The following is a 12073-nucleotide window of genomic DNA, read 5'->3' on the forward strand; positions in this document are numbered from 1 at the left end:
GCAGAACCCTGGTTGCTTTGATTATCTTCTTGTTCACCATCACCGACTATTTCAGGGATTGGTGGCTTTTTGATCTTTTTGACAGGGATCTTGATCTTCCTTCTCAGGTAACTCAAGCCTGCAGATTCTTTGGGCTTCTTCTTCTTCTTGAGTATCAGGGCTTTCAGCTCTTGTTGCCCCTTTGCCAGTTCCAGAATTGCCACTTGAACTTGGGCATTCTGTACTTCGAGATTCTTGATGCTTGCCTCAGATTCCATCTCTTCTGACTGAAATAAACAGCGAAGAGATGAGAAACCCGTCATGAGAACCTGTTATGAAATGTGTATGACTGGATGCCATGTATGCAATGTGTATGCAATGTATATGAATGCAATGTATGAAATGCAATGTATGAAATGCAATGTGTATGCAATGCATGTGAATGCATGTGTGCAATGTTTTCAAGGATCATAGAGTCTAGATTTGTTAAAGAAGCAACAAACGTTAGTTAATCAATTTATTCTTTTTTCTTTGCCTCATTTGGGCTTACAAGACAGAAAATAAAATAAATGATCTTTCAGGTCTCCCGTGGGCGCTTTTTCTTTGTCCCCAGGAATGCGTTGATTCTTTGTTCTTCTTGAAGCTGTCTGGTGAGCTCGAATAGCCTTCTCTCATAGTCCTGACAGTGTTCTTTGAAGGTGTCTCTTTCCTCTTTGAGTTGAACCCAGGATTTTTGCAACTCTTCCAAGTCAGTTGGCATATCCGGGTGTAGAATAACTTGAGGTTCGTAACCTTCGACTTCTGATTCGATAGTCACAGGTAGAACAGCGGGATAGGGCATCATGAGTTTTTGAGCATGAGTACGCACCCATCTGAGGTAAAGTTCCATAGGAATAGAATTCCATTGCCCCAGAGTTTTGCTTTCTATTCTATAGATACTGTCCCAAGCCTGTATGAATCTTCGTCGGTGTCTGTGAGAATCATTCTCGTAATCAAACACAATGCCACGGATAATCATGTCATGAGGACCGTTGCTTCTTGCATATCCGAATTGGCGTAGAGCTAGAGAGGGATTGTAAGTGATACCTCCTTTAATGCCAAGGAGTGGCACATTAGGGTATTCTCCACAATGATCAATGATAGTAATGTCTCTTTGAAAGAAGTTGTTCCATCGGATATCTGAATGAGATAAAGACATGATTCTGTAAGACCATTGTGCTCTTTGTTCATTTCTCAGTACTGATCGGGGAAGATGACATGTAAACCACCTAGCCAGCAGTGGTATACAGCACATGAGAGTTCCTCGCTTCTTCGTGGTACGAGCGTGTAGAGAGTGTAGGATGTCTCCCAGCAATGTTGGTACCGGGTTGCGAATTAGGAAAAGGTTGATGATGTGTACACTTATGAACTGGTCGGAATTAGGGAACAAAACCAACCCATAGATCAAAAGAGCCATAACTTCTTCAAAAGCTGGATAACTTTTGTTTTCTAGCAGTAGTCGAGCCTTTTCCAGTAAGAATTTGGCAAGCAAACCCTCAACTCCACTCTTTGTTTCCCAATTGGATTTGATTTCTGACTTTTGCAGATGTAAAGCAGCAGCAATGACTTCAGGTTTTGGTTTTCTTTCTAAACCAGTGAAAGGTAATTGATCTCGGATTGGTAATCCAATTAATTCAGAGAATTCTTCCAAAGTGGGTACCAACTGGTAATCAGGAAATGTGAAACAATGATGTTCAGGGTCGAAGAACTGGAACAGGACCCGTATCATGTCTTCTTCAAACTTTGAGGTAACCAAATGGAGTAGGTGACCATGCTTTTCAGTGAATTGAGCATTCCTGGGGAATTCTGCTACCAAGACTTTGAGTTCAGATGGCACCGTTGAGATATTGATTCGGATGTAATCTCTGGTGGCGGGAGCCATTACCTGCAAAAACAAAAGTAAACTCTTTGATCCTTGAAATGTGTAGTGAAAAATGATGTGTTTATGATGCAAACATGTGGCACACAAAAACAAATCAAACAATAGCCTTAGGTTTAAAGGCTTGCATGAGGTTGATAGGTGATACCCTCCCCTCTGAAGTTGAGTTGGTTGAAAACCTGTCCTAGAATAGTATTCGGGTTCTATGATCCTTGGAGACAACATCTCAATACGGCGCTCGGACGGCCGATCAAGAATATTCCTCGAGGATAACTAGCTTCGATCAATTTCAAAGCTAGCCACTTAATAGGCCACAAGTCAAGTTCAACTAAAAGGTTCTAAGACAAATTAGTGTTAATGACACTTCGGAAGCCTAATATACTCCTTGATCGCTTTCAAGGGACATCAGTATAAACCAAAGTATCACACTAACGATGACTACCAGATCAACCGTATCGGTACATGCCGTACAGTTTCCTTGGTCTATTGTCATATACTTAAGGTATCTCGAGATTCGGGTTAGAATCTTTCACACAAGCAAAGTACCCAAGCAAACCTGTGAAAAGTAAAGCAATCAGATCAAACAATTGAAAACATCGAAATGATCTATACTCTAAAGGTAACCCCTTTTGAAAACATTTTGAATTTGTATTCCCCAGCAGAGTCGCCAGTTCTGTGGACCGTCCTTTCGGGCCATACCCCTCCGTGGGTGGGATACGTGAACTGACTCTTTTTTGTCGATCGGACGCTTTCGCGTCACTTTTGAAAAAGTTTACAGAGTCGCCACCGACCTTTTATTTTATCCAATGAAGGAAAGGTTTATAAAAGAAACAGAAAAAAGACCTTTGAGAGATTCTGGGTAAGGGGGTAGGTTATACAAAGGGAAGGTGTTAGCACCCTTTGTATCCATGGTTATCCATGGGCTCTTTAGTTTGCTTAGCTCATTTGCTTTACTTTTCAATTGATTCGGAATGCTTTACCTGTGTTTTTGAAATACCTTTGCAAATAGAATTTGTAATGATCCTTGTGCGGATATATACAAATGCTTGTTTATCTTTCGAAAGATGTTTTGAAAAGATCGTTAATTTTGTAATGATCCGTGTTTGGATGTATACAAAATATTGTCTTTTGGAAAATTCGTTTTAAAAAACAACAGTGTATGAGAATTTTGTTTGTTTTGATTTTGAGCAAGCAAACTAGGAGGTCTACCCTGAGTTAGGAGGTCTTTATCCTTGTTCCCTTTAAAAATCTATCCATTCGTCGGATATAAACAAAAGGTTCGATTTTGTACTCGAAACAGTAGAAATGTAACTTTGATTTTGAAAAGAGTGAAAAGGGGTTACCCTAGGAGGTGCAAATGTGATTGTGATTGAATTCAGATATTTATCTTTGAAGTTAGTGATCTGACGGTTCAGTTTTATCTTTGACATACACGCAGTTTATATGGGTGCTGGAAATTAAAATGCGGAAATGTAAAGTGCAGAAAGTAAATCTACGCTATTACATCGATTGTGCGGGAAATGTAAACTAGCCTATTTACATGAATTTGACATCCTATACATTTATCTAGGAATTTTAAATTGCAAGAAATAAAAGGCATATTTTTGTATTTTTGTGATTTATTTTAAATATAATTAATACATTATTAATTAATTTAAAATAAAGAAAAGATGGAAATATGATTAAACCTAGCAAATAAGTTTAAAAATATGTACAAAATGTTTGTTAACTGATTTTTAGAACAAAACTAATTTTTTTGTAATTTTTGAAATTGTTTTTGGATTTTTTAAGTTAATTAAAACATAATTATATAAATAATTACACAAATAATTAAAACTTAATGATAAAATTATCCTAAATATGTACAAAATTAGTTTATGATATATAAACAATATTTAACACAAAGAACAATTTTTTTTATGATTTTTTGATTGGTTAGAATAATTAAAAAGTAAATATATAAACATATACTAATTAATTATGTAAAATATTGAAATTATGAAGAAAAATAAAATATTTTTATTTCAGAAAATAATATATATTTTTAGAAGTCTAAAATATTTTTTTTGTGGAATTTTTTGGAATTTAAAACTATTTTTAATTATTTTTGCAATAAAAATAAAATAAAATAGAAAATATAAAAAGGATACTTATCAAGTGTGGAATTTGATGAAGGTGCATGGTGTGGGCTGTGTGTTATGATCATTGGATGAGCTGGCTTGATTGATCATGTGGTTCAGATTTGGAGGCGCATGATATGAGTGTGGGGAGCATGTACTGAATTCAAGGAGAATTCAGATTCTCTGACTGGGACCCATGCTGGTTGACCAGCGAATGAGAAACGTGGAAAGGGCCACGCAGGCACGCTGAAAAGTCAAAGCTGGGGCTGACGAACCACGCTGGGACGCGTGGTCGTCTTCAACCTCCAGAAGTGTGGTTTTTGGACTCAAATAGTGGGGGTTTTTAACCTCCCTTATTTGAACGATAAAATATGCAGTTTTTGATAACTTCTGAACCTGCAAAAAACAAGCGTTAGCAATGAATGAAAGTGACCCAGATCCCTTAAAATCACCTCCTGAACACGATGGTGGTATTAGTTTTGCAATTTGAGGTCTGTAGCCATGGATTCGAAGAGATTCAAGTATGAACACTCATGAGCTCGTGTTAATGGTATGGGGTGATTCTCACGTGGGAACTCTCATGTTAAAGCCCAGATCACTCATATAGGACCTCATGAACATATTAAGATGGTTAGTTTACATGGAAATTGATTGCATATAAGAAAACGAAAGTAAAGGGCATATGTACATGAAGAACTTTATGTGCACTATACGACTCTCATGGGACTATATTATGAGTTCAATCTTACTCTATGTTGTTTGAGAAGATGATTGGAAAGCTTTGTTTGTATTAATATTGATTGAAATATAGAATTGGAAAATTACAAAGTGTATGTATTTTTTGGAGAATTTTATGATAAAGATGGCTATGCTCTTGTTCTAATTCGTGTCCTCTCTTTTGCTGAAGTATGATGCTTCTTTTATAGCCCAAAGGCTGCTTGGAAGTGAAGCAAGAAACTTGGTTGCCTTTGTTGAAAGTTTTGGTTCTTTAATAATAAAAAACTTTGAATTTTTGACCAAGCCTTGACTACATTCAATGCTCTTGCCTTGGGCATCAATCTTCTGCAGAAAATTGAATACTTTGGAGGTGAGTCATGCTTGGAGATCAAGCCACCAATTATCCATGCAATTTTCCTTTAATTTTAATCTTAAAATAAGATAAAATTATGTCAAAAATGGATAATATAGATGTGGGCTTTGTCTTGGTCGTGGGAGGCCCATAATATCATGGCAAAGATGTTTGGACCACAAAAACTTGGCATCTTTTGGAAAAAAAACATTTTTGAGCAATGTTGATTTCATGCATTTTCCCAAAATTTAGCCAACTTCAACAAGGTGTAAATCCTTCAATTTTTGTCATATGAAGGAGATCTTGCACTTTTTGGAAACCTCAAAGAGTCCTCTAACCAATGTCTTTGGTCTCATGTCAAAATGATTTTTGGTTCTCCTTGTGTGTCCTTTTGAAAAAAGTGTCTTTTTGTTGACTTTGAAAATGACCTGTAATGTCTTTGGCCATATTTTTCAAATGGTGAATGCAATGACCATGGGATCAATTGCATTTGAAAGATAATTGAATTTCCTTCAAAATGAGCTTTGGTTGACATTTTTTGGATGAAGGATGAGAGAGTTATGATCAGTCAAAGTTGAGTTGACTTTGCAGGCAAAAACCCTAATTTTGAATCTTAGGGTTTTGTTGATTTTTGATCTTTCCTTGATGAATTGTGATCATCCAATGATCAAATGTTGAATCCTTTGACAAAATATGGACTTTGACAAAAAATTTCATTTTTGACTGTCAGTTGACTTTTTTGGTCAAACGGGTCGTCTGTTGATTGTTTGAGCTGCTGACGGTGCGTCTGAGTGAATTGAAGTTTTGAAAATTTGTATGATGGTACTTTGAGATGTATGGATGTATATGAAATCCATTTGAGCTCTCAAAACTTGTTGCTCCTGTTAAAACAAGAAAAACCCTGATTAGGGACTGTCTGTATAGGAGGCAGTTAAGCGTACCTGATTTTTGTGCAGTGTTGAGTTTCCTGCTTTTGCGCCTGCAAAAAGATTTAACCCTGCATGAACTGTGTTAGTACTATTTATCTGTAAAATAAATAAATAGTATTTGTGAAGTAAAGAACAGTATTTGGCGTTTGCGTAAGAATAAATTCCACTGTAAGCCAAGTTACTGTGTAAGAAAAATTCTGAAAACCAAGTTCTTCATATGTCAGGATATTTTGAAAAAATCCATGTTTATATGAGACTCTTAATTTTCATATTGAAACTTTCCTGAAAAAAGAAGTGGGCAAATTTTGGGGTATAACAATAACATTGTGTAGTTGAACCGGTTCGATTTACCTTTGAAACGTGCACAATTTGAATTAGCTTGAGTATCTGAACTAGTTTTTTTCTTACTGATGCAGGGCTGTTCGGTATATGCAGTTAGTTTAGATACCGAGCTTGGTGGGTTTTCCTATGTTTTGAAGCATGACTCAGAGGTAGGACCATGGAAGGCGAGACTCGAAGACAGGCGAGCAAAGTGAAACCGAAGGAGACTTGGTAAAGGAAGATGAAGAAAATTTAATGTGTATTCTGCACTGTGTAATTTTGTACCGAATGTAAAATGGCCCTTTTTTATGTACATGGCAATAATAGTTGAAATTTGAATGAGTGTATGATTATACCAGAATATGGATCTGCATATGTTTGTAATTTCCTTTGTAATCTCCCTGGCTTGTATCATAAACTTGTACCAAATTTGAATGAAAAAGAATTTCCTCCTTGTCAATTTTGACCTTTGAAATTTACCTCTATCAATATGAAGCATTCCTTGGAAAGGTGGTAGTGTATAAGTATGAGGCAACAGGTTTAGGGTCAGTTTGACTTCGGTCAACCATGTAGTTTTTCAATATGGTGTAATGACTTCTCAATGGTGTAATGACCTTCCTTGGATTCCAATGACACCATCCATGTAATCCGATGATTTTGTGTCTAAAAAGAATTCCCTCCAATATCACTTTTGAATTTCAACTCTTTTATCCCTTTGCTATATTTTCAAATTTCCAGCTCTTCAATTTGCAACATGACGAAGCATCATAAGGTAAAAGTCTAAAATAATCCATTGTGGACTTTGGTCACAGTCAAAATTTCATCAGATGTCTTCAAAAATTGAAAGTGGCCCAATACAAACCTTTAAATGAATGAATCCACACCCTTTTAACGAAGCCTCAACCGAATAGCTTGTATTCCAAATAATCGGATGAAAAACTTCGAATGATCATAGGAACAACCCTGAAAATCCACCAATTGACACAAGCATAGTGAAATGAACCTCAATCCATGACCAATTGAAAACCTCAATAGAAACAAGCTTGTACAAGGTATGAATTTCAAACAACGTGAAACCTCAGCTCCATATACAAACTCGATCCCTTGCCATGTTTATTGATTAATGATGCATGATGTGTTAAATGACCTAGTGGAGGTATGCAGATGAAACACGAGTCTAAAGCCAGTTAGAAATTAAAGGGTAGGACAAATTTGGGGTATGACAGGGAAAGGAAGCATTGGAGTCACCACGAAGCAAGGAAGCAAAGTCATACATGACACGCTTTATGTGCCGGAATTAGACGAAAATTTTCTTAGCATTGGACAACTTCTGAAGCACGACTATTCTCTGAACTGCACGCTCTTACTATCAACCCTCTCCACCATTTCTGATCTCAGAACCATCACTCTCTGAATTCAACCCTAACCACCCTCATCTTCAACCTTATTCAATCTTCAATCACCATCACTCTCTCTGTCCATCAGAAATTGATAACAAAAAAGAAAGAATCAGAAAACCACTCACCGGCATAACCGAAAACGTAACAGAAAGTTGGAAGAAAAGGTTCAAGGGAAAAGATTAGAGAATAGAAATGGTGGAGAGGGTTGATAGTAAGAGCGTGCAGTTCAGAATTATGATGAAGATGAAGAATGGTTATGGAGGAGATGAATGAAGGAATGGTGGAGGAGAGTGGAAGAGGATGAAGATGAAATGGTGTGTGGTGAATGAAGCCTGTGTGGAGAAGAAGAAGATAATGGCGTGCGTGTGAATCTGAGAAGAGAGAGCCAGTTATATAGGTGGAGGTGGAGTGAGCTGAGCCATTGGATTAGAGGGAGTCTGTTATAGAATTGAGTGGTGGGGATTAAGAGTGATTTGAGGGAGAGGAAGTTAGTTATCATTATGTTAGGGAAGTTATGGTTTTCTGAAATTTAGTTATATGTTGGTTCTGAAACGGTTAGGTTAGTTAGGGAAGTTAAAAGTTTGTTAGGTTGTTAGAACTGTTAGGGAAGTTAGTTACAGGTTGTTGATTTCTGTTATGAGAGTTGAGAGGCTCTGTCAAAGGTTTTATGCAGGGGATTCATTGGTGGGTTGAAAAGGGGAGTTGGTAGTTATGAGAGTGTGAAAGTTAGTTACGAAAATGTTAGCAGGCGGTTAGTTTTATTTTCTGTTGTTGTGAAATAAAGTTCTGCTAGCTCAATTAAATGGTATATGCTTGATTGTTTTAATTTTGAATGTGTGTATGGCGGCAGGTTTGAATGGTAGTTGTGTAGGGATTCTGTTATGATTTTAGTGTGTATATGCAGGGATCTCTTGATGCAATATGGGGCTGTTCTGGATGATAACATTGTGTAGTTGAACCGGTTCGATTTACCTTTGAAACGTGCACAATTTGAATTAGCTTGAGTATCTGAACTAGTTTTTTTCTTACTGATGCAGGGCTGTTCGGTATATGCAGTTAGTTTAGATACCGAGCTTGGTGGGTTTTCCTATGTTTTGAAGCATGACTCAGAGGTAGGACCATGGAAGGCGAGACTCGAAGACAGGCGAGCAAAGTGAAACCGAAGGAGACTTGGTAAAGGAAGATGAAGAAAATTTAATGTGTATTCTGCACTGTGTAATTTTGTACCGAATGTAAAATGGCCCTTTTTTATGTACATGGCAATAATAGTTGAAATTTGAATGAGTGTATGATTATACCAGAATATGGATCTGCATATGTTTGTAATTTCCTTTGTAATCTCCCTGGCTTGTATCATAAACTTGTACCAAATTTGAATGAAAAAGAATTTCCTCCTTGTCAATTTTGACCTTTGAAATTTACCTCTATCAATATGAAGCATTCCTTGGAAAGGTGGTAGTGTATAAGTATGAGGCAACAGGTTTAGGGTCAGTTTGACTTCGGTCAACCATGTAGTTTTTCAATATGGTGTAATGACTTCTCAATGGTGTAATGACCTTCCTTGGATTCCAATGACACCATCCATGTAATCCGATGATTTTGTGTCTAAAAAGAATTCCCTCCAATATCACTTTTGAATTTCAACTCTTTTATCCCTTTGCTATATTTTCAAATTTCCAGCTCTTCAATTTGCAACATGACGAAGCATCATAAGGTAAAAGTCTAAAATAATCCATTGTGGACTTTGGTCACAGTCAAAATTTCATCAGATGTCTTCAAAAATTGAAAGTGGCCCAATACAAACCTTTAAATGAATGAATCCACACCCTTTTAACGAAGCCTCAACCGAATAGCTTGTATTCCAAATAATCGGATGAAAAACTTCGAATGATCATAGGAACAACCCTGAAAATCCACCAATTGACACAAGCATAGTGAAATGAACCTCAATCCATGACCAATTGAAAACCTCAATAGAAACAAGCTTGTACAAGGTATGAATTTCAAACAACGTGAAACCTCAGCTCCATATACAAACTCGATCCCTTGCCATGTTTATTGATTAATGATGCATGATGTGTTAAATGACCTAGTGGAGGTATGCAGATGAAACACGAGTCTAAAGCCAGTTAGAAATTAAAGGGTAGGACAAATTTGGGGTATGACAGGGAAAGGAAGCATTGGAGTCACCACGAAGCAAGGAAGCAAAGTCATACATGACACGCTTTATGTGCCGGAATTAGACGAAAATTTTCTTAGCATTGGACAACTTCTGAAGCACGACTATTCTCTGAACTGCACGCTCTTACTATCAACCCTCTCCACCATTTCTGATCTCAGAACCATCACTCTCTGAATTCAACCCTAACCACCCTCATCTTCAACCTTATTCAATCTTCAATCACCATCACTCTCTCTGTCCATCAGAAATTGATAACAAAAAAGAAAGAATCAGAAAACCACTCACCGGCATAACCGAAAACGTAACAGAAAGTTGGAAGAAAAGGTTCAAGGGAAAAGATTAGAGAATAGAAATGGTGGAGAGGGTTGATAGTAAGAGCGTGCAGTTCAGAATTATGATGAAGATGAAGAATGGTTATGGAGGAGATGAATGAAGGAATGGTGGAGGAGAGTGGAAGAGGATGAAGATGAAATGGTGTGTGGTGAATGAAGCCTGTGTGGAGAAGAAGAAGATAATGGCGTGCGTGTGAATCTGAGAAGAGAGAGCCAGTTATATAGGTGGAGGTGGAGTGAGCTGAGCCATTGGATTAGAGGGAGTCTGTTATAGAATTGAGTGGTGGGGATTAAGAGTGATTTGAGGGAGAGGAAGTTAGTTATCATTATGTTAGGGAAGTTATGGTTTTCTGAAATTTAGTTATATGTTGGTTCTGAAACGGTTAGGTTAGTTAGGGAAGTTAAAAGTTTGTTAGGTTGTTAGAACTGTTAGGGAAGTTAGTTACAGGTTGTTGATTTCTGTTATGAGAGTTGAGAGGCTCTGTCAAAGGTTTTATGCAGGGGATTCATTGGTGGGTTGAAAAGGGGAGTTGGTAGTTATGAGAGTGTGAAAGTTAGTTACGAAAATGTTAGCAGGCGGTTAGTTTTATTTTCTGTTGTTGTGAAATAAAGTTCTGCTAGCTCAATTAAATGGTATATGCTTGATTGTTTTAATTTTGAATGTGTGTATGGCGGCAGGTTTGAATGGTAGTTGTGTAGGGATTCTGTTATGATTTTAGTGTGTATATGCAGGGATCTCTTGATGCAATATGGGGCTGTTCTGGATGATAACATTGTGTAGTTGAACCGGTTCGATTTACCTTTGAAACGTGCACAATTTGAATTAGCTTGAGTATCTGAACTAGTTTTTTTCTTACTGATGCAGGGCTGTTCGGTATATGCAGTTAGTTTAGATACCGAGCTTGGTGGGTTTTCCTATGTTTTGAAGCATGACTCAGAGGTAGGACCATGGAAGGCGAGACTCGAAGACAGGCGAGCAAAGTGAAACCGAAGGAGACTTGGTAAAGGAAGATGAAGAAAATTTAATGTGTATTCTGCACTGTGTAATTTTGTACCGAATGTAAAATGGCCCTTTTTTATGTACATGGCAATAATAGTTGAAATTTGAATGAGTGTATGATTATACCAGAATATGGATCTGCATATGTTTGTAATTTCCTTTGTAATCTCCCTGGCTTGTATCATAAACTTGTACCAAATTTGAATGAAAAAGAATTTCCTCCTTGTCAATTTTGACCTTTGAAATTTACCTCTATCAATATGAAGCATTCCTTGGAAAGGTGGTAGTGTATAAGTATGAGGCAACAGGTTTAGGGTCAGTTTGACTTCGGTCAACCATGTAGTTTTTCAATATGGTGTAATGACTTCTCAATGGTGTAATGACCTTCCTTGGATTCCAATGACACCATCCATGTAATCCGATGATTTTGTGTCTAAAAAGAATTCCCTCCAATATCACTTTTGAATTTCAACTCTTTTATCCCTTTGCTATATTTTCAAATTTCCAGCTCTTCAATTTGCAACATGACGAAGCATCATAAGGTAAAAGTCTAAAATAATCCATTGTGGACTTTGGTCACAGTCAAAATTTCATCAGATGTCTTCAAAAATTGAAAGTGGCCCAATACAAACCTTTAAATGAATGAATCCACACCCTTTTAACGAAGCCTCAACCGAATAGCTTGTATTCCAAATAATCGGATGAAAAACTTCGAATGATCATAGGAACAACCCTGAAAATCCACCAATTGACACAAGCATAGTGAAATGAACCTCAATCCATGACCAATTGAAAACCTCAATAGAAACAAGCTTGTACAAGG

This window comes from Vicia villosa, unplaced genomic scaffold (genome assembly GCF_029867415.1).
Source record: "Vicia villosa cultivar HV-30 ecotype Madison, WI unplaced genomic scaffold, Vvil1.0 ctg.000456F_1_1, whole genome shotgun sequence".
Classification (NCBI taxonomy): Eukaryota; Viridiplantae; Streptophyta; class Magnoliopsida; order Fabales; family Fabaceae; genus Vicia; species Vicia villosa.